General features: G+C 34.6%; 1 long non-coding RNA gene across 1 annotated transcript; it reads left to right on the top strand.

Moving 5' to 3' along the window:
- Positions 1 to 638: 638 nt before the first annotated feature.
- LOC112532585 lies at positions 639 to 24,257 on the top strand. Its single transcript, XR_003075526.2, has 3 exons — positions 639 to 2,964; positions 3,969 to 4,038; positions 22,252 to 24,257. It is a non-coding gene; the product is annotated as an uncharacterized LOC112532585 (long non-coding RNA).
- Positions 24,258 to 24,479: the final 222 nt, after the last annotated feature.

Below are 24,479 nucleotides of genomic sequence, written 5' to 3'. Positions count from 1 at the left end.
TCGCCTTGCAAAGAAGACAACTTAATGACATCATGGTCTGCAGAGCTGCAATAGGAACAGTCAGCAGGTCAAAGGTTAGGGGGAATCTTTCCCATTTATTCAGCACTGGTGAAGTGACAAGTGGAGTACTGTCTTGTTCTGTGTTCCCTAGTACAGGAGATGTGGACATACTAGAAAGAGTTCTGTTAACAGCCACAAAGATAATAGTGTACTGGAGCATCTCTTCTATGAGGAAGAGATGAGAGATCTGGGACTGCTCAGCCTGAAGAAGACTCAAGGGAGGGATCTTATCAATATCTATACATACCTGAAAGGAAAGCATAAAGAAAAGAAAAGCCTTTTTTTCCAGCTCTTTTTTTTTCAGTGGTGCCTAATGGTAGGGCAAAAGACAATAAGCACAAGCTGAAACACAGGAAATTCTGTACGAACATTTTTATTTAAACTGTGTTGTTGACCTAACACTGGCACAGGTTGTCCACAGAGACTGTGAAGTCATTCTCCTTGAAGATAACTCAAAAATAATTTTGACATGTGGACCAAATAACCTTCAGATGTCCATTCCAAACTCTACTGTTTTGTGATTCTGTGAATCTGTTTTCTTTCCTGCCTGCTTGGGCTAGATAGGTAGTTATGTGGAGAAGCTGTTTTAGCCATTGTCTTGCCCTCCAAGCCCCCCATCCCCTTCATGTAGAGCATTGCCTGAGGATTTCAAAGTTCTTTTCTCTACAATTACATTTCCTCCAAACTGTAACAGATGAAGGAAGAAAAAGGAAAACAAAGCTAGTTAACTGTCTAAGCAATGGAATGATAGAACGCTGGGAATGTGGGAGTTTTTAAGACTGCAAACTTTACAGTGGCCTAAGTTTGTGGTTGGTGATCATTTTCATGTGTGTAGTCCAATGGGTGACTTCAATGTAAACTCATCCATAAAGCTATTTTAGTATCAGAACCCGTAGATTTATCTAGAATGACTGTAGGCATCAGTGTATATTCAAGCATGCTTTTGACAGTGTATGTAGATTTACATGTAGAAATGCATTGTACTTGTAGCTGTCTTTCACTTCTCAAATTCCCAGCGATCAGCTGCCTCTGTCATTTCATGGATGAAGTTTATATGTTGGGTATGCTTTACATGCAGCAGTGCTCTTTACACTACAGTAAATATTTTTAGGGTTGTGTTCTATATTTACACGACTGATTTCTCACAGTACATTCTCATGAACCAGAAGAACAAAGTCAGTCAGGGTACAAACTGTTAATTGATTTTAGATGTAGATATAAATAGGAATAATGATTCTATGTTGATTGTTTTGGTATTATGGATATAACTGAGAGGTCGTTAGCCCTAAGTTTTTAATGTTTTTCTCACTGAATTAGGAAATAAACTTTAATCCTGGCTAGTAAGGGGAACACCGAAACATCTGAAGTAATAAATAATATAGTGATTATAATAAAAGTAACAAGTCACTGTTACAGACTTCGTAGTTGGAACACAGAAAAACATAACAAAATTGCCACATATAGACTCCTTATAGTCCTTCTTATAGGAAAAAAATAAGTCATATTTTCAAAACAGGGAACTTTTATAGGAAATAATATTTCAAGTCTGCATAGAATGCATAATACATTTTCTTATAACACTGCAGAATATGTGTGATATCATCCCTGAATGCCTTGAAATTGGTCAAAAAAAGTTATTAGAAAAACATGATTAGTCATAAAGCAGGGTTATTTGAAGCTTCATCATAAAGATGGTCTGGATTATAAACATGAGAGGCTTACTCTCCACCCTTCTGCTGGTAAGTTATTTGCCAAAGCTGATGAGATGCATCAAAGCTAAGTGGCCAGTTAAGGTCAGATTGAAGTCTGGGGGTGTAAGTTGCAGACCCCTGCAGGCTGGCAAGGATTAAGATAGTCTTTATGACAGTGAGCTTGCTGTTACTTTTTTGTTGAGTGAGCATTAAATACCAAGGCTAATAAGGAAAGAAAAAAAGCCTACAGATTGTTAATCCCTGTGGTAAATGGGGAGTTGAGGCTCAGTTTTTCTTTCTTTCTTTTTTCTTTTTTTTAGATCTGTATGGCTAATCTTTCCAAAATAAAATCTTCAGCTTAGGTTTCATAAATTATCTCTCACTGACTAATGAAGTGCTTTATATTTCTGAAAATAATTCGTTTATCTGAATTTTAGCATGAGCTTTGATCTTGAATCTGATTGCTTTTTATTAAACAATTATACTATGTACTGACCGAACTTGCTTCAGCACTCATACCACAGTTATTTACCTCTGTGAAAGGTAGCACATCAAAACTTTGGTTTCTGTCACATCTGTGTCATATTCATCATTGGCTTTGAATCATGGCTTTGAACTTAGGATCCAAGGCAAATAAGAACTGGGACAAGCATGAGCTTCTTTGTTTTGCTCATCTGAATAAGTTTATTCCCTCAAAAAGCTACAGAAACGTTCAAGAAGTTAAGTGTTCACTCAGAACAGAAGTTCTGTAGGCTGTATGGGGGCAGAAACTACCAAGGAATGTTTCGTATCAAATTTACACTCAACAGAGTGGAGATGACTAATTGTTAGGTGAGAAGTTGCTGTAAATTCATGTTAGCAGTTCTGAGTTCAGCTACAAGATATTATCTAAGACTCAATGGAGAACTGACTAGGTGACTCAGAGAATTAGTAATGGCTTATACAATCATTTCTAAATTGAGTTTGTATATACTGAACTATATAGTTGCAAGCCATTGCTAGCAAATGACTCTTCCGTGGTCTTTGAGTTAATTGTTAATCTATATTTGTTTTAGTGGATGGATCAGATAAAAGAACAGTCACAGCTGGCTTTATTAAACATAGCTGGTTATAGCAGTAGAAACTAAAACCTGAATGGTCATGGCTGCTCTTTCAGCCGTAGAAGTAGGTTTCAAAGAAGAAATGAGAAGCAGAGAGTACAGAGAAAGAAGAGGTGAGATCACTGAAACATCTAGTATGACATTCTCTATTTAAAAAAAAAAAAAAAAAAGCTATAAATTCACCAAGTTTTCCCGTTTACTTTGAATTGATCAATCAAGGAAGAATACACTATGCTGGAATTAGATTTAACCAATGACAATAACTTATGTATTGAATGTTCCCTTAATGCTTTGAAATTACCTAGTATCTGTAAAAGAATATTTGTTTTCTAGACCTTACTGTGTTAAGTAGGGCGGACTAGAGTCTTATATATATGCTTAGTAGCTATGACTGTTTTTTCAGAATCTAGACCTTTATCCTTATAGTATACAGATATATGGAAGTGTGGAGAATGTCTTGCATCAGTTTTCTAATAGCATCTCCTAACCAACATATGTGTGAATGCTCATTGTAAAAGGTCATTTTTGATATAAAATAGATCACATAGAGGATCACATTAAATAAATAGATAAATAGATCACATTTTAAGAGGATCTTTTTATTACTGCTGTAGCTGCATTTTTAAAATAACAGAGACTTTCTTCCTTGCAACTCTACCTTATCTTTTGCATCTTTTGTTAGACCAGTTACTACGTTTGGAGTACATATAAGCTGTTGGATGTTGGATAAAACCCTGGGCAACCTGATCAAGTGGGTGGCAAAATTGCCCATGAAAGAGGGACTGGAATTAAAAGATCTTGTGTCATTATGAAAAGGAAATAATCAATCTGAATAGACACATAGCTTATATTAAATAACAAGGATTTCCAGAATAAACTTGGGAAGAATAATTCAAATCTTTTCGAAAGAAAAAAAGGAGAGAAGAAGGTGGACAGAAAGTAGGAATATTCCATCTGAAGTGGTGAATTTCTTTTTGTGTTTAACTATGTTGATTTTCTGCCTTGGTCCTACTGTGCCAAACAAAACTATGATGACTCATACACAGAATTTTTCTGTGCTGGTTTTTTTTTTTTTTTGGATGTAATCTGAGTTCAAAAAAATGTGTTTTATTTTTAGGTGGTACCCCCACAAAAGAACATAATTTGTTACACAAAAAGATGGTGGCCTCAGTTTCTCCCAGAGAATAGTAAGTATATTCTTCATGATATCAAACGATTATTTAAATAAAGAAAGAAAAATAGGCAGGTAAAGTGTTTGAAGAGCTGCCCAGGAATGTAGAGAAAAAATGTAAAAGGATTTACTTTCTAGCCAGCAAGAAGTACTGAGGACAGGATTTGATATATATTGGGATTTTGAACTTCAGTGTCTCCAACGTGTATTTCCTTAATAAAACATTGTATGTATCTGAATATTTTAGGGCAAAATTCTGTAGTCCTGAAGTGTAAAGTTGTGGATACACAGACAAAAAACAAGACTCTTAGGGCTAATACTACAATCACTGAGTATGGATATAATTCTATAGAACTGTTTCAGTAACAAATCTGTATCACTGAATGTTTTTTTTCTGTTTTCCACACAACTGCTGACAGTTCAAAACATTCAGTGTGTTGAACAGGAACATGATTGTGTTTAACACATTCAGTGGCTTTAAATTAAAATAAGTTAGATATTTAGATTAGATATTAGAAACAAATTCTTTACTCAGAGGGCAGTGTAGCAGTGGCACAGGCTGTCCAGAAAAGCTGTGGATGAGCCATCCCTCGAGGTTTTGAAGGCCAAGTTTGTGGGTGGCAGCCCTGGCCATGACAGGAGGTTTGGAACAGGGTGATTGTTGAAGTTCTTCCAATCCAAGACATTCTGTGACAATTCTATGATGAACCTTTATGACCTATCTTAGGGTGTCTGCTTTAGCACAGGGATTGGACTAGATGATCTTTTGAGGTCCCTTCCAAACCCTGCAGTTCTACGATTCTGTGATCTTCAGTATCCCTTTCAATTGGAGCCATTCAGTGATTCTGTGATGAAGTCTTTTGAGTGTACTTAATCTTAAATCAACAACACCTTGCTTCCTAAGACTCCAGGGCCAGAATACAGATGAGATCTCCCTATATCACTTAGTGGCTGCAGTGAAACCCAAATATCTGCAAATTGAGTCATTTTCTTCTGGCCTAAGAGGTAGTACATAAGATGGACTCTCCAGAATGTGACAATTTTGAATACGAAAGATATATTTTTACCTGAATGGGTTACATGCACAAACTGAGGTGTGTTTGCAAGAGACAAAATCCTGAGATCTAATTTACAGTTTGTTTGAAAACAGCAAATTTTCAAACAGCTTCAGACAGTAAGTTTTACTGTGTTGTCACAAGGATGTGTTCTTTGTTATGTCTTCATTTGGAATGAATTTTTGCCTGAAGACAACAAGGTAGTTTTCACAGAGATATTAGTAGATAGTGAAATTTAAATAATCACCTTTGTTTAGCTTCTACGAACAGTGCTGAATTCTTTATAGAGAGGGAGGTCCTCAAGTTCACTATGCTTCTGAAATGATACACAGTACAATAGGTAACTGACAAGGGTAATGTATATGCTGCTAAAATGTAAGAATGGGGTGCAACTGTTATATTTTCCTTTGCATTTTTATGAAGGCAGCAAAATAATTTCAACTTGTAAAAATCTCTCTCTGATTTTTAAAGTTAAATTGAACTTGCCATTTTGGATTCTTTAGGAATCAATTGGGGTTTTTTTTTTGAAGCTCAGCCTATTTCAGTTCATAGCATTGGCACATATTCTGTGAAACAGCCCATTTTGCATTAGCAGTGCTGGTTCTTCATGCTCCGGAGGAAAAAATGACCTTTTCCTACTTCTTATTTCTTTCAGATTTCAAACCGTTATAGTCTTGAAAATGAAATGAAACAAAACAAAACAAAACTTGGTGGAGTGTTACAGTTTTAAAATTATTTTTCTTTGAAAACTTCATACAAGTACTTTTTTTCAGTTAGGGAGAGGGGAGGAAGAGCCTGTCATGCAGGAACGGAGATAGGCTTATCAGATCAGAGGCAGCTCTTACCAAGGGCATGTTCCATTTGGCTAATTTCCTAGAGATGAGATGAAACAAGCCATATTCCTTGAAGCAGTTGAAAGCTAGGAAGGAGATGAAGGTTGTTTTTGACCCCAGTTGCCGCTTGTCAAAAATGTGTAGTTTGCTCTCTATTTAAATACAAACCATAAAGAGCAGAGGGGGGTGGGTGAAGAATGGAGGAAGTAAGCCAAAAAAAATCAAATATTTTCTGGCAGGTTATGCCCATAAGGTCTCATCATGGTAATGATTATGGTACATTACCAGCTTTGCAATGCGGAATACAAATATGCCTTTTGCTGAGAGTGCACAATTACTTTTAAAGGGCCTATGCTCAAAGGAATTCAAATTCTCTGTGAGATAATTTGGTACTGCGATCTTAAGGAAATGAATTTTATTTTAGCAAGAACATTGCTTTTCTGCACCAAGCCTCTAAAAATACATTAAAGAATAGATTATTAAAAGGTTGACTGTAAACTGTTCATTTCATTCAAGTTTCCTTTCTAATTTAGTAAATAATACTAAGGAGACAAAATGCAGTGTGTGCAGCTATACCTCAGCATAGATAGACCTTTTTTGAGAGTCTTCTGACAGATTACAAACAGGGTCAGACTTGGTTTGCATCTGATTGATGCATGCCATTTAATTGTGACTACTGAATTCAGAGGACAATAGCAATCCCAGGCTGCTGTTGGTACAGTACTACATCTCATATCTGAAGTAACTAAGTTAACTTGTTCTGAGTGTGGTTCCTTCCTGAGAGATTCCAGGTTAGTTTTAATAATCCTTATGTATTCAAGGTTCAGGTTTGCATTCTTTGCCTGAACAAAACTTCTGCTGAAGTCACTAGCATTTATTTTATAATTCAAATTGTTGTTAAATTACTTAACATTCCTTAACACTTAACATTTATCTTGAGAACCTACCAAATCATCAAGCTAACAGGGTGAACAAAACCCTTTATCATGGGATGAATTTCCTTCTCCACAAAAATCTCAGGTTTGTGTGGTTTTGTCATCTGCTAATTTACACTCTATCACTTTTATACTTTGTACACATTCTTCAATCCAAATGAAGTCATTCGTCACTGGCTAGAGTCTGTTACTGCCTGTTACAGGTGTATATTAAAACTTAGCAGAAAACTCAAATGTTGCTCAAAGATTCTGTTTGCTGAGCATATGCATCTTAATTTTCAGCATGTTCTGTGGTATAATCTATCAGTTCTTCATGAATCTTGCTTCTATGTGCACTAAGTACAAGATGAAGGAATTTAGTGGAAAGATACAGTAAATAGTTAAACATAGGCAGTCAGAAAAGGAAATAACATATCTATCTACATCCCTGTTACCAATGTATCTTTTTTGTGATGTACTGAAATTGTGTAATGTCTCATAAATCTCCATCTCACAGATCAATGTCAATAAGATTATATTCTCATCAGATTATATCTTAAAAATGCATCACGGCTTTTGAGAAATTAAGAATCTCGTTCTATGTAGAGTCTCTGTGGCTAGGCTAAGCCTAGTGTTGTGAAATGTGCATTTGGTATGACTACTGGTTTGATTATTATATTTTATGAAAAATAGTCAGCATCATAAGTCAGTAGGTTCAGCAGAAACTATTTGTTGAACGCCATATCAGAAAAATGGGTGACCAATTTTCAGAAACAGCTTTTATATTGGACATTTTCAAATTTCTGCAACAGACAACTAGTACACTTGTTTAACCATGTGTAATATTGAAAATCAGTCCAAACTTCACATTTGTAGAAATGAACATAGATTTCCAGATACTTGGGAAGTATCAGATTAGATGTGTTCATATAAAAGCTGGAAATACATGTAATAAAAGAACTTGGATTTTTAAAAGGACATAAACACACCATGAAAATTAAATGAAAAACTCTGTGTATCTAAATAAGTTGGTGGGTTTGAATCTTAATTTGATAAGGTGATATAAAAACAGTGTATTAAACAATATAGATAAAGTCAAAATTCCTAGAAAGGAAAGATATCTTGATCAGAAAGCTTTTGTTTCTCTCAAATCTTGGTTGATCTGATCTTTTAGTAAAAAAATTAATTATTTCTAGAAGAAAATTTACATCTAGATTTGAGGTTGGAGCACAGTTACTTCAATTACCCATATTTTATAAAATCCATGTTGTCTAGAAACTTAAGAGGTTCACAGGTAGAATTAATCTTACCAAGACTTAATAATTTGGAGTTTTCAGATCAGTACATGGCAGTTCATTTTTCTCAGTTTTAATTCCGTATATTTTATATAGGCAGTATACACTGTTTAATAACATGTTGCTGTGTCTGCCATCTGTCTAGGGGTCATGAGACATTACAGCTTGTATACTATACAGCCATGAGGAGACATTTGATCTGATGGAAAGAGTTGTGTGATAAAAGCACAGCAGTCAGTCAGAAATCCTGCTACCTACTTTCTAATTATGGTTCCTCCACCTACCAGCTGAATTTCCATAGAACAGCTTATTTAACTCCAGAATTAAAACACACTCACAGAGATCTAAGCTGATACACAAGGCTGTGTGAAAATATATATGTACTAGAAGCTGTTCTACCACTTATATAATTGCTTTTTTTTTAGAATGTCAATAGGGAATAATGGTTGTTCTCAAGGTCCAGAACAAGTTCATCTGGAGCAGCTGTATCTCCCAAGTGGTAGAGAGGAGACAATAGGAGTAGGAGCATGAGAAATGAGATGACAGTGTTGACATCAGAGGAGGAGGTGAGGTGGAGGAACTAGACAAACTAGTTTCCATCTTTTTCTCCAATAATTTTTTCCAAAATTACTGTGCTATTACTGAAATGTATGGGTATTTATACTTCCAAGAAATACAGGAAAGTGGATCAATTGTCTCACATAGAATGGAGGTGATCTGCTGTGTTACTTGCATTCATTGTATGTGCATGTACGGTGTGTTGTGTCTTTATATACATGACATGTTTGGTGGATATGTTCGACTTGACTTCTGTGGCAGTATGCACTTATGCAGAATATCAGCATACTAAACTTCTGAGTAGCTCAATATTATGCTTTTCTCCTCAAGTCTCAGTATAACCTTCCTTATGCTAAGAATGTATTTTTGAATTAATTATAAACCTCCTTTTCTTATATTTGTCACCATGGTTATATAGGATTAAGTCAATGTATTTTAGCATATTCTAAATGTATTTTAGTATTTTTAAAATGTGAACACTATTGTTCTCTTTTCATATAATGAAAGCTAATACGAAGAGGTAAGTGTTCAACTGTGACACCCAACAAATTAAGCCTTAATAAGCTAGGATTTTATAACTCATTTAGATAGTAAAGTAACATCTGAGGATCAAGAGCTCTTATTGCATGTTTCAGATGAAAGGCCTGGAATATCTTCTCTATCAGACTGGCACACAGCCCTTTGTAGATACTTGATATTTTGCCCACAGGGGTAACATCTGAGCTAGTTTCATCCTACTCTATGATTAAAATTGTTGCTGATCACAGAATAACAAAAGAATAAGAAAATCTAGATGCGAACGGAGAATAGGAAATCAGCTGCAGATGATTACAATGCAAAGAGACAACTTGGCTATAGAAATTTATTAGAACAAAGAAGGCCAAACCTCTTCATCTCCAGACCACCAGATTTTAGCAGAATCTGCTACCAGAAACCTTTGTAAAACACTGTGCATAGTGAAAGTGTGTGTTAGGCAAAGTAAGCGAGGTAAGGAAAAGGATTTTACTGCTCCACATATAGTCACCACCACTAAATCTCAATCACGCTTAGACTGAGACAAGGGAAAATTGATCTTAAATTCTAGAGAAGATGTCTTCTGGCAACTAAATATTTTTCAGAGGGACTTTCCAGAAGTTGTGACTCTTGTTGTATTTTGGACTGCATGTTTTTACTCTTTTTATTTTCTTCTGATCTGGGTGATAACTGAAGGTGATACAGAAAAAAACTGAACTGAAATCTTATGGGATCAGACAGGACACAGTTGAGATTTGGAGGACTGGGTCTATCTAGCACCTCCAGACAAAAGTGTCTGAACATAACAACCAACTACATTGTTGAGAAGATTGAGAAACTAACACATTATTTTTATGCTATGTATTTTTAGGTAGAACAGTATGTCGTGAGAGAGTTGGAAACACTAAAGGCTTTTTTTTTTTCTTTTTTTTTTTTTTTTTTAGTACCAGGTATCTTATTGTCACTTTGCTTGCATTGTGTTTCCTTGGGTCTCTCTTCTTGGATCCAAACTAGGCTAGACTCTGAACATTTCTCAAAGAGGTTATGTGAGCTCCATATCATTATTCCTCAACGTTCAGTCACAATTCCAGATGCAGCTGAACAGCATGTTAATCAACACTATATGGTATGTAGGCTTCTGTGACACAAGAAAAATTGTGTCACTGTTGCATAGCGAGGCACTGTTTGCTCTGTGTGACTGGATTCACAGGCTCAGATTGTCAGTTTTTCTGGCAAATGTTTTTTGTATTTCATCTGCTCCTTAAATCACAATTGCAGGCACCTGTACTAATGCTACTAAGCAAAAATAATTATTTGTTGTGAAATTTTTAAAACACAAGAGAAAGGAAGAACTGAATAATATGAACAGCGCATACAAATAGAAGAGCTGGCTGATTGTGACTAAAACCATGGCATAATTGTTTACAACCAAAATCAGGATCTGGAAATTGTTTTGTTTTCAATTGTTTGGAAATCAAATTACTTAAAACATCTTGTGTACATCCTGAGAAGCAGGCTCCTGCTGAATGTGGTGGTGGTCCACTGCAACCTCATGAAATACAGTGACGAAGACAACATTATCTTATAGAACACTTAACTGTATTTAAGAAATGACAGGATTGTAAGCAATGTTGGAAGGACAATGTCATGAAATGTTAAGCCCATTTAAAAACTAAAATTTCTTGGAGGTAAACATGCACAATCACTTAAAACCTGCAGAGCCCTAATGGCTTGCTAATGCGACAGTGCTGAAATTAATTTTGTTGCTGAAAGCAGAAAGTATTCCAAAACATGAAAGTAATGTCAACTGAAGCGAAAACTTGGAGTACAAGGTATTGTTGTATAGAAAGCACAGAAAGGCAGAACCACAAAAAACAAACAAATAAACAACATCAACAACAACAACAAAAAACCCAGTAGTCTCCTGTTTTTCAGTTATTATCAGTTAATTTAATTACTAAATGCTTTTTAATTTGGTTAAATTTTGAAATGCAGTTTTAATTGGAATCACTAGTGTATTACAGGAAGAGTAACCCTGCTTCACAAGATAATTAGCAACTTGTCTATATGAAAACATATAGGAAGATTTTACAGTGTAAGGTTACTCTATGTAATTACCTTACACTTGCATTCAGTAATCAAAAGATCTTTGTAGGAGTAAGTAACTCTTTGATCCTAAACAAGAACGAATGTGAAGACTGTTAACACATTTTAACTTAAGCAAATTGTTTTAAGTTTCAGTGAATTTACCTTAATTTTCCCAACTGGTCCAGTGCTATTACAACTATTAAACTGCTGAGGAGCTCACTTTCCAGGTGTTAGATAATAGTCTAAACAAATTGCTTCTTTCACAAAATTTGCAAATGAACCCAAGTGTTATCACAGAAATTGCAATCTTTTGCACTAGAACTCAAATTCAACTTATGGTGTCAGTTTTTCTCAGCAGGCCTAGTTCTCTCCACATTCCCACAGTCCTCCTTTACAAAGAAAACTGATCTCCATACCATACTATCCTTGAGTTAGCGTTAGGGCTGAGGCCCATAGGATGAAGGAAAAAGTAATTAAAGTAATTTGTTTCTCCATCATTGATTTTTACACGCTTTTTTCTTAATTCTTTTGGGTAACCTGGCAAATACCAGAGATCACTTCAGTTTTATAACAGTGGGGGTTGAGAACAGCTAAAGACATACATACTTGAGGTACTAATTCTCATCAGCTATTTATTCACTTAGAATTCGTTCATTCCCTAGAAGATCACTTATTTCTTCTTTATGAAGTGCTTTGTTATTTGTTGCTCAAACTAATATTCCTATTAAGGAGAAATTATTCAAAACAACAACAACAAAAAAACAACCCCAAACCAAAAAACAAAAACCAAAAAAACCAACAAGCTTCTTAATACCATTGCTTCCTGACTTCCAAAGTCTTCTTTAGGAAAATGCCTAAAAGAAAGCGGACAATAATAGTACATGCAAGATTTTTCCAAACCACAGCAATAGAAAGGATTTCATGCTTTGCGAACGATCACATACTAATCCTAATTTTAATCCTCTATTTCTTCTATACAGTGAAACAGCTAACATACTTCAGGCATGGTTAGCCATGTAATATCTTCTCACTTCAGGGAAAGGATTATAGAATAATGCAGATAAAAATTGCATAAAATAAAAATTATTTTCCATCTATTCTTGTCCATGTTTATATAGTTTCTTTCCTGTTTTCTAGTATTTTTGAAGGATCATTAAAACAGTTTACTAAAGAGACGGGCAAAAATTAATCATATTCATGTTTTAGGATTCAAGAACATTATCTGTAAAGATAAGGAATTATACTTAGCTTTCATCAAACATCTCTCCCATCAAACATCTAATACATTTGGCCATTTCTCTAGTCAGAATACTAGATAATAGGCTGCAAAGACCAGTGATCTGTGTTGTTATGGCAAACCTTATTTACTTTGTCAGCTGTTTCTGCTCACAATGCTCAGCATTTTACATGATATTAATTGAGGAAAAGTTATGATTTTCTGTCCTTTAGGCTGTTTTATATTCATAAAACCTGAAATTAAGCGGATGATTTGAGTGTGCAAGAAATAGCTTAAGCTATTTTACACTGCATTTCAAGCAATATCTCAGGGTGAAATCCAGTAGCCTCAAGAATCTCTCTTGACCTGGGTTCAGGCTGAAGCAGTAAGTATAACATGGGAAAACATACTTGTTCTTCTTTATTATGAAGGAGTATTTGAAAGTGTCATATGTTGGTGCCTATGAATAATATTACTGTATTGTATCAAGCCAATTAACAAATCTTGATTGCTCTGATGAAAGCTTTGATGACAGCTAAAAAGGTGGATCATTTGTATGTGTCCATGGTTGACACTTGTCACAGTACAGATGAGTGGAATGGGACTGTGGGAGTGTGGAAAGCTTCAAGGTGCTTTCAGCACAGGTGATCCCAGGGTTGTTTTAGATGAAGCATTACACGTCAGAAGGAGGACTTGCTCAATTTGTGCATCCTTTATTCAAAACTACTATCCTAAATCAACTGATATGGATAACTATTATTGCACTACATTTTAAAATTAAATTTTGTGCAAATGTATGAACTCCCTAAGTTCAAAAGCTTCTGCCTCAGTTCTGTTGACATCCAGATGCTTACACATTCTCTTCAGTGCTAGCAAGACTCAATCTTGTTATATAAACATTTTAAACTGTGCTTCTCAAGTTGTTTTCAGTATTTTGTTTCCCTTTCCCTGCAACCTGAAAGTTATTGCTAATATCCAGGAAGTGATGATAATTCAGTAATTATTCTTTGGCTTTCCTTAATATTTCCTAGTGTTTCCTAGTGGGGATTCATACTAGAGTCTAGGAATCCTTCATGCACTGGCCTGTACTAACTGGAGGAGAGTTGTTCTCTTTGTTCCTTTTGAAGAATTAATACTGGTTGGGAAGGAGCACAAAATCTGTAGGTTAGAGCGGGTGAGTAGCCAATAGATAGAATGGATAGAAAAGGCCCTAAGCATAAGGGAGCATAAGTAAGGAGCCAGGAAAGTGTTCGTTAAGTTACTTCATATCTTAAGGTATAAACATTTAAAAGTAGATTGCTTTCTGTTATTTAAATGACACATAATAATCCTGCTAGTGAATTATGTGGTTTTGGGGTACTTATCTTGTTTCTGGAAATAATTGCAATAAATATAATTGTACAACAGCTTTATTTATTTATTTGTTTGTTTGATTGTTTATTCTTAAAATAAGAAGCATCCTTACTATGTATGAGTCATGGATTTACTAGCAGAATAAGAATGCATCATAGCAAAACTGACTAGTATGCTAGAACCAGCCAAGTATAACGATGATAATTACATTTTTTTTTTGAGTCTTCTAAAATATCTGCCTTTCAATCCAAAGAAAAAGAAGGAATCACTAGGATGAATTATAGCTGGAATATCCTGTACTTCTGCAAATATTCCAAACAACTGATCCACGGATCCAGGCAAAAGGTCACAGATGCTTTAAGATATCTGAGACTCAAAAGAAGTTTCTGAACCTGTGTAGGAGGCTCACATAATGGAAAATATGTTTTGCACACTTACACTTCTGATAAATGAGCTTATTAGAGTTCAGAAAATTAAAATTTGTAAATAGATTGAAATGAAACATTTTTACTAAATTTCAGGGGCAAAAATGCAGTCTGTGAACTCTGAAATATTTTTTGGATTTGTCAATTTTATCCTATTATGCATTCAGAAGAATCTGAGAAATTAAAAACTTTAATTTCAACACTTTCTAATGAAATAATTTTAGACTTAAAAATAAATCAGAAGTCTCACTAGCTTTATCCATTTTACCAGTTATAAACAGAAAACAGTCCAAAATTAAATGTTTTGTTTTACTACTGAAAACATATATTTTTAAGAATTTTTATTTATTATACATCTGTCTCCAAATGAAATACAGTTAATGGAACTATACCAACTGATACCTGTAACAGCTGAAAACAGTCCTCTGAACACTGGTATCGATCAAAGCGTGACTAATAGAAGTATTGGGATTGGAGCTGGAATCCACATTCTATGCCATATAGGTTAATATTTCAGCTTTACATATGATAGCAGGCCTTTATTATCCAATGTTTTACAGACCTAAAGATAAAGCTAGGGTATGAGCAATTTTCAGGTCTCAGAACTATAGAGGCTAAAAGACTCAGATAAGCTGTTAGGTCTTTGCTAACAGAAAAGTATCAGCACAGATTTATAATTCTTCTATGCCTTACATGGGAAAGATAATGTTCTCTGAAGTTAGAGCCTTGTAAGAAATGAGGAACTAATATTTTTATGCTGATACTTGTATAACTTTTGATATGTACTACACACTACTATTTGAATGGGAGCTAAGGACCAATTGATCACCTGTTAACTGGATGGCACTTGCATAAACTCTAGATTGTTTGCTGACAAGATTCTACTGTGTTTGGGAAAATAAGTGAGACTACCTTTCTTTCCTATTTCTTATGAGCTGCAGTGACACAGGACAAATGTTATATATATATGTTATATATAACCTTGCTCCAAAAGTAATGCCTCCTATTTATTTCCAAGAAGACTGCAACAGGTACAAAGAACACAAGGCCACCATTTCATAAAAAAAAATCTCATCTACAGAATAAAATATTTCAAAATAGACACCACCATGAGCAGTGCATTTTTGCCAGCAATGAACAAGAGCTTTCATGCTGCACTTATAAAAATCTGCATGGCGTTTTGGAAGGTGGCTGGTCTTTGATATCACTGTCACCACTACTGAAATGCACCACCTGCTGCCTCACTGTGCTGACATCTACTGTTTGGTCTCCATAAATGTTCAGTAAGCACTGAGGAATATCAATAGATGCCATTTTTTTCAGCATAGAGGAATTAAATTACACACCTTTGTTTCATATGAATTTCCATGTCAGATACCATTTTATCAGATTACTCCTCTGCTGCCATCTGACACACAGCAACAAAATGTAATAAAATATTGTTAGGAAGGTTCAACCTCTGCTGCCATGCAACCAATATCCACTTGTGATGTCGTGGGCCAACATAATAAAATGGGAGGCACTGCTTCTGGAGCAGCCATCATAGCTATACTGTAAAAGCTGAAGCATATCCATAATACAGACTTCAGCAAGTATATTTTGCCAGAGGTTATGAACAATTGTAATCAGTAATTATCTTTGTGCAGATTAAAAGTTGTTTTGTCAACATAGGTAGTTTCACTGAAGAGTGGGGAAAACTTAGGGTGGATCATAACATACAGCTCCCAGAAAGGTTTTTGCTGGCATGTGATAATGTTCTACTTGTCTAAACTGGCAAAGTGCTTGTAGTATAGACATAGTGTGATAAATCATCCTTGAAAGAGAATGATGAGAGGATTTGTGTGCACACAGAATGTAGGACTGTAAATGATATATTGAAACTTTAATATTTTCTGTAAAAGCAACAGAATGAAAAAGTTTATGGGGGAAAAGAGTTGAACTGATTTCTCTTTTACTTAGGGGTAACTAATCATGTTAAAATACTATTTTATTTCATTATAATATTTACCATCTTTTTCATGGATAATGAAATGCTTTCTTAACACTGAACTGATTCCGTACTCCCTCTTTAGTACGGAAACAATGAGGATTACGTAAGCTTTGAAGTTGTTAACACAAGTTTTGTACTGTAAAATGATTTTAAAGAAAGAAAACAAATTCAAAATAGAGGATAGGATTAGAATAGGGTTAGGGTTAGGGCTAGGGCTAGGGTTAGGGCTTAGGGATAGGGTCAGGGTTAGGGTAGGGTTAGGATTAGGGTTAGAGTTAGGGTTAGGATTAGGATTAGGGTTAATTTTCTTCCATGTCATTTTGTCTCACTGTGTTTGCAGTGTTTTAAAATGAATGTGATGGGCCAGGAACCCATAGGGGAAGATGTAGATAACATTTCCATATCAGTTATTAAGTTCTAAAGGCGATAAGCTGGCATTATTTATGAACTGAGAGAGTGAAAGATGATGTAATTCACATCACTTTATTCTTTAAATTTATTTACACATCAATTCTGAACTTGGACCAAGGTCTAATTTATCAGGCAAAATCTGTTTTGAAGCCTTCTACACTAACACTATCACTTATCATTTTGCATTTTTTTATTTTCTGATTTGTAGCCTTCGTAGACTGTTATTCTATAAACTTGTTAGTTTATTCTAGTAGATCTTAATATAGTTTAGGGTATACAAAAAATGTGAGAACATAGTGTTACTTACTGGAAGGAGAGATTATGATCTTGTTTACATGCTATATGCCTACCTGGGAAGAATAAGTTCAGGTAAAAGTAATAATTCAATATGACATCTCAGTAATCCCAAATCATATACACTTATGATTGTGGGTGAATCTATAATAGTATGTTAGAGGGAAACAGCTAGTTGTCTCTTTAATAGCAACTGACTTTTATTACAATATATTGAAGTAAATGAACTACCCTCTCCACCTTTTTGCATTTTTCACTCCTTTTAAGTACTATAATTATAGAAATATTTACCTTGTAACACCTTCTATCTTTGTATGTCTTAAAATACATTAGTGATGAGTGATCTGTTTGAAAAAGATCAAATGTTTTTCTCAAGGCTTTATCTCAGATAGTGGAGCACAAGTACTTTGGACTGAGTTTTGGTTTCATCTGAGATGTGCTTATCTCATTGGCTTATAGAAAATATTTATTATAGGAACCAGCTTCCTTCCCATGGTGCACATTTTAAATGTTATGAATATATAAATCAGGAATAGGCAAAATTATTCGGGGGAAGTGGAAGAAGCAGTTGTTGGACTGATATGCTGTGGAGAAGTTTACACTTTTCCCATTCCATTTTTAGATACTTCATTCCATACATAGAAGAATAATAAGTTTATTTTTTTATCTATCTTTTAGCTTCTGCTAAGACATGGTGTCCAATCAGTAGCTTTTATGAAGCTATAGATAGGTATTCATTTAAAGGGATAACTAAGAGAGATGGAGTCTGATCCAGAGCCTTGTAAAATTAACTTACTACAATGAGTTCAGTGGGCCTTGGACGAGGTTTCAAGACACCGAGGGCTTGGGGAATGTCATAAATACAGTTTCAAAAGCTCTTAATGAAGCTCTCTATCTCAACTTCGAAGTTCTGCTTTTCTCCTCTAAATATGTGCTGATATATCCTTGTCTGATCTGTCTCTAGTCATGATAAAAAGGACCTTCCGAAGGGGCTGTCCCAGTTTGTCCTCATAATAGTTTGGGATAGTGAGAACTGAAAACATTTTTATTAGAAAATGATAAGGGCTGCATAAAGCCTCTAAGGAACCACAGAAATAACTTCATCAGTAACTTTACTTAAAAAATGATAAACACATTGAGAATAACCTATTGTAATGTCAAAAATGTTAACCTAACACTCTTAAAATCAAGTTATATATTGACTATATTTAACTCCAAGCCTTTAATCAGCCTCAGTTTTTTTGACCTATGTATTCAAATCTATATCTTTTTCATATTGACCATATGCATTTTAAATAACGTGCTTGCTGTTTTGTTGTTGTTGTTGTTGTTGTTTGTTTGTTTGTTTGTTTTTCTTCCTCCATGGTCATTTCTGAAAACTGAAATCATATCTGTTGCTTGCACAGAGTCCCCATAAAAATATGCTGGGGAAAAAACAAACAAACAAAAATAAACATGCATATCCTTTCAAAATATTTAAGATGATCGCTACTGGCCAGTTGATTATCTTATTGCTGTGTTCTTTAGCAGAGTGTGAGAGAATAGTCTGTCAGAAACTCCAGCATCAGATGTGTGTAGTCCTCATCCCTGATGTAGGGCCCATGTGACCCACGGTCCACTTGATCCTCTCCCACCTTGCACCTGTTTGCACCTGTTTTGAAGTGGGAGGCTGCCAGTATTCTGTCACCAGCTCAGCTCCTGCAGGCTCCCTCCAAGTCCTATAATGAAGTGATAGTCTTTTGGCAGTACATCCCTGCTACTCCTCTGTAATAACTTTACCAGAAGTGAAGCAAAATGGAAAGATACATAAAATTTCTGAGGAAAACAGTGATACTTATTTTAACAGAGCCTTATAAATATTTTTATTAGATCTGGGCTCTCTATTATGTTGTGAATCCTGAGGAAGAAGATTTTACAGAAGTGAGTTTATTAGGAGTGAAAGCTATCCTTCTGTAAACTGAATATATGGCATTTATATATATATATATTTATATATATATATATATAAAAGTTTTTATTTCATTTTGATTTCTCTACTTTCCGAGTGCTTTTGTGATTCTCAGTAATCAGTAATCTGCTTACTAGAAAATACAAAATTCGAGGAGCACAGCCTAGGGCACAGCTGAAGAGCTCCTGTGTGCCTAAATCTGAGGAAATCATTCATGAGATATGCGCAAAAACATTTCATGTCAGCAGCAGAGGTGACATCCACGCATAGTAATCCAAAACGTATCTTATCTTTAACTTTGATGTTTCCACTGCTGGAATGCAGTGCTCACATCCACTGTTTGGTCTCCATAAACATCCAGCTAGCATCAATGAATGCCAATAGGTGCAATTTTTTCCACAAGGGGAAATTCCATGACACACCTTTGCTTCATCCTCACTTCCATGTCAGGTGCCATTTTGTCAGACTGTCCCTCTGCTACCATCTGTCACACTGGTGGGAAGGTTCAATCTCTACTGCCATGCAACCAACATCCACCTCTGATATAATAGTCCAATGTAATCAAGTAGGAGGCATTACTTTTGGAGCAACCCTCATATGTTAGATAACATTTCCTCTCCTCTTCTAGAGTAGATTTTTAGTAAAGGACCTGTGCCTCAGAAACATATACACTGCTTTTATGTTTGTTTGTTTGTTTAGATTGCAGAAATGAGGAAAATTGTAGAAAATATTTCCAAAGTTTATTTCTGAAGACCCCTTGAGGAATGGGTTATTTAAATGTCTGTATGAATGTTTACAATATGAAGTAGAAAGTTGGTTCTGAAAATCCTTAATTTAGGTCATATTGCAGCTCCTTTCTGAAGACAATTCTATCTATTTTTTATTATTCACTTGGTTTGTTCTGCTTATTTAACTAGGAAGAAATTATTAAAAAACAGAGAATTCATTCAGTTCAGAAAAGTTATTTTATCCATGCCTTACTGAACTATGAACTTACTGAGCTATACTGAAACTTACAGAAGTCTAAATGACCTTATTGTAAGTTGGACACAAATATTGTCTATAATATACTTTCTTGGAAAGGTTCAAAGACATATTATGTTTTAAACTGTAGTAGTACTAATGTTGCTTGAGTTACAAACTTCTGTTCGGAACTCTTCTGTAGTCAGCACTGCTTCTTTTACAAGCAAAAATCTAAAGAAAATGTCAAACTGTAACCATTACAACAGTTAAAGACTTTTCACACTTCTGTGAGTTACAAGTTTATACATGCTTTCACAAATCAGTAAACTTTAGATGAATGCCTGCCACCATTTTGTGCACAGAAGTATTACTGAACTTATCTCACTGACAGGTAGAAAGAAACTTAATGTCCATGGCTTTGTCTCTGAATTGTGTATGTAAAAAAAAATTTTTCATTCTTTTTGGGTATATTCCATACTAGGAGCAAGATATTTGATTTCAGTGTTTTTCACTTATTTGTTTCTGTCTTCAAGAACTTTTTCTGGTAGTCAGCCAAACATTTGTTCTATTCATTTGTGAATGAAGAGGTTTATTTGTTAACACCTTGATATTTACTTTACAAAACAGATGACCTTATGTGGTTATTTTATCATAATCTTTAGTGGTTAAGTGGAGAAGAACATTGATTTCTCAGCTGTAAATCCTCTAGTTTATGCAGCATGTTTTGTGTACATTTTGTTTATGCAAAGAAGTTCATAGAGAAGGTCAAATTCAAGGATACATTTCCAGGAATGAACATCAAGTTTCTCTTTGTAGTAGTTCTTTATAATTGAATTTTCTGCAAGTACTGCAGACAGAAAATGAAGGATGAGTTGAATGCTGTTCTATGTTACTGCCATTTCTCTCACTTTTATGTTGCTTTTGATATATATTACTGGAAATTACTACGTGGGAAGATCTATCCTTTGAGGCAACATTGTCAAGGGGCTTTGTGAAAATACATATTTTTTACTTATAATTGTAAATATTTGGACCAGTAACACAAAGAGAACATATTTTTGGATTTCATCCATGCACATTAATCAAATGATAGCTTGTACACATTCCTTTATTTGAAAATCAACATTAACACCCACTGTAAAGGATTATTTTTTTATAAATAAAAATATTTAGAGGTCTTACTAAATTAAGGAGGATGATTCTGAGCTCTATATTCAGGCTGCTATGTATTTTGTTTGTATTAGAAGTTCACACTCCGTTAAATGAATTAGAGTTCCTATCATATTTGATGTATTTAATATTGCTTTGCATAGGGACTGAGAGTTTTGTTAAAAGAACATATGGAAACATTTAGAACTAGATTTCAGTCCCTACTGTATATATTTATATACGTACATAGTGAATGCACAAGGAAAGAGTTACTATGGGCCCACACACCACTGTCACTTATCATGTGTAACCTGTTCTAATTATTTTTATTTCTATTTTTTTTCAATAAACAGTATTAACTTCTGCACCCCCAGGGGAAAAAATCGTTCTTTGTATTGTGTTTTTTTTCCAGTAAGTGTTCCCTCTACCTGTTTTATGATAGGCAAAGTCTACCATATGCGTGCAGAAAACTTATGAGTGCATATCTCAGTATCTCCTAGGAGAGTATATTAAAGTTTCTACAGAAGTAAAAAGTATTATTTCGATAATCCTTTAATAATATATTTTCTGAAAGATTCATTTCAAGAAAAGTTCTGTCCAGCACATTGAGGAGATATTAACCTTCTGTTGTAGTTAAAATCTGCAGCAGCTCAGCACCACTCAGCCATTCACTCACTCCCCCAAAAGTGTGATGAGGGGAGAACTAGAAACAAAATAGAATTCACAAGTTGCGATAAAAACTTTTTACTAAGACAGTGCAGGAAAATGGAGACAGAAATGTGATGACACTATGCAGTTCCATACTGTAAATATCAACAAGTATATATCTGTTTAATTAAAAAAAAAAAAAAAAAATCCCATGGAACGTTCATTATGGTCTTCTATATTTATCATATAGAGCCTCAGAAAGAAAAATCTTACTTTGGAAAATTTGCCAGCCCTCAATTCATTTAATCAAAATCAGAACTTTCATGTTTCTCTTTCCCTCACTTGCTAATATTCAGGTTCAAAAAATAAACCCTAGTCTGTGGATGTAATTTCCTTAAAACTAAGAGTGCTGGTTAGCTGTAGATCCAGAATAAAAGTTTATCTTGTTTGTCATAGTCCTTACTTTAACTGAGTGATAAGTGCATGTAAAGTTTTCTCTGTTTACCTGGTACTGTAACAATTTCTTCATTTGCAATTGGTGAATATATTCTTTAACATATAGTATCCATTTTACAGGTACTCATCCTTGAGTGCTACCAGTTGAATTCCTGTTGCATAGAGCTATAATCCACACTGCATGTTTGAAGTTCTGGTATGACTTTACTTTTTAAAAGTATGCCAAATTAAAAGGTTGATATTCCAGGATAATCAACAGCTTCCAAAACGTTATTTTGCCACTATTTGCAATAATAATTAGTAAAAGCTGCAAAATATAGACCCTTCTACTTTTAATGAAGTCTAACTGTCTAAATTACTAAAATTCTAAATTCCTGAAGTATATAGCATACATTGCAGGGACCTACATGATTATAAGTAAAATTATTAACATACATGTAGTGCTTACATATCTTCTAGCTTTTAGAGTTTTCTATCCTTTTAGAGTATCCTATCCTTTTTAGAGTTTCCTTTTGTTTTTGAAGTGATACTCTAAGATATATTCTTAGGGTAAAAATATAACAAAAATATTAAGAAAGTCAGTACATTTAATTCTAGGCATATCTCATTCTAATGAAGGGTCCTCTTCACAAAATAGCTGTTTTTAAACAAGGATTAAGCTTCTAAAGTATATAAACAAGGGTTTGGGACAGTAGGGGGAGAGGTGGGGAAGAAAATGGTTTGTAATGACAGAAACGTTTGTACTATATTTATTGATTAAGAGTCAGTTAAACAAAGATTGTAATTATAACTGAGCATTTCAACCTCCATTCCAGCAAAAGAGTATTTATGAAAGACATCTACCCAGCTTTTTTTCTGATTAATATTTATGGCTTGAGTAGAAGGTAAATACAAAAATGTGAAGTAAAAAACCAAATTTGTATGGTTTTACTTGTAATTGGAAAATAGGTCCAAAATCCTTTTCCATTCCCAGCTAGTTTGAGAAGTCAGTAAAGAGATTTGGATATGTATGTCTGTGTGTGTACACATGGAAACATATTTTTATATGATCACTGTACAACTTTGTTCGGTTACTGTATCTAAATTCCTTAGTGTAACAAATACACATAAGCAATGTGCCATTACACTTGCTACAGAGTGAAATATTCAGAGGATGATATAAGGTGTCAGTATTTTGATGTTATGTAATAAGATATATCTCTTGAATTTGTGACTTTCTTTGTTGGTTCTTGCTAGAGAAAATAGCATTATAAAGATATTTGGCATCAATGCTGATAATATCAGTAAAAATGAAGTAGTTAAATAGCATTCCTATTGAAATAATGACATACAAATATTTAGAAGAAATTTTCTGTCCTATATAGCACTGCCGTGATAGAAAATTTCACTGGGGACTGAAAGCTTGAGGACAAGTCAAGCATAAACTAAAGCAGCTTATGGGTAGTAAGAGGAATTACTGGGACTTAGGAAGCAGTGCAATAGTAATGGCAAATTACAGTGTTTTGTGACCTAAGTCAGCTTCACTGCATAATTTGTGAAGAACTCTCCTTACTTCCCCCTCATATACATATTGCCTGTTTTCTTATGTATTGAAATATGGAGTGAAAAGAAGGGGAATAATGACACTTTTCAGGGACCTGTGATCTAATTCTGTATTCAGAAATATTTAATGACAGATGAAAGCAGAGAATCTTTACTTTCACTTTACTTGCTTAAATAACACCTCTGTTTCACCTTGTTGTGTCTGTTGTATCATTTTATTTACTTAGCCCATGGGTAAATCTTCACACCTAAGTGGTGAAGGAGATGCTGTGTAAGGATTAAATCACCACTTGTCCAAGTGGACAGTTTAGGGGTTGTGCCCTTCTGTATATGCGTCGTATAGTATGTTGATGTGTGTGGGGATCTGAGTGGCACAGAGGACATTTGTGGTTGGGTTTTTTTTTTTTGTATAACCAACTGAGAAAGACCTTGCCAAGAGCATTTTGGTGACATGATTTATGTATCGTTTCCTAAGTACATTATACTATAAGAAGCTACATACATAGATTGCTCCAAAAGTAATTCCTCCCACTTATTTTCTTGAAAACCACAACAGCTCAGTTTGATAGAGAAAATTATCAGCTACAAAGCATTATTTTTCAACACAGTTGTCACTATTGGCTATATATTTTCACCAGCAATGAACAAGAGCCTGCATGCCACATTCATAAAAATCTGTGGCCATCTGGAACATGGCTTGTCTTTCACATCTCTGTCTTTACTGCTGAAATGTACCACTCACCACCTCAATGTGCTTAAATCCCCTGTTTGGTCTCCACAGATATTCAGCAAGCATCATTGAATGT

The sequence above is a fragment of the Gallus gallus genome, chromosome 5 (assembly GCF_016699485.2).
Source record: "Gallus gallus isolate bGalGal1 chromosome 5, bGalGal1.mat.broiler.GRCg7b, whole genome shotgun sequence".
NCBI classification, from domain to species: domain Eukaryota; kingdom Metazoa; phylum Chordata; class Aves; order Galliformes; family Phasianidae; genus Gallus; species Gallus gallus.
Note: the sequence above shows the minus strand (reverse complement) of the source record. Positions and strands in the feature narration are given on the sequence as shown.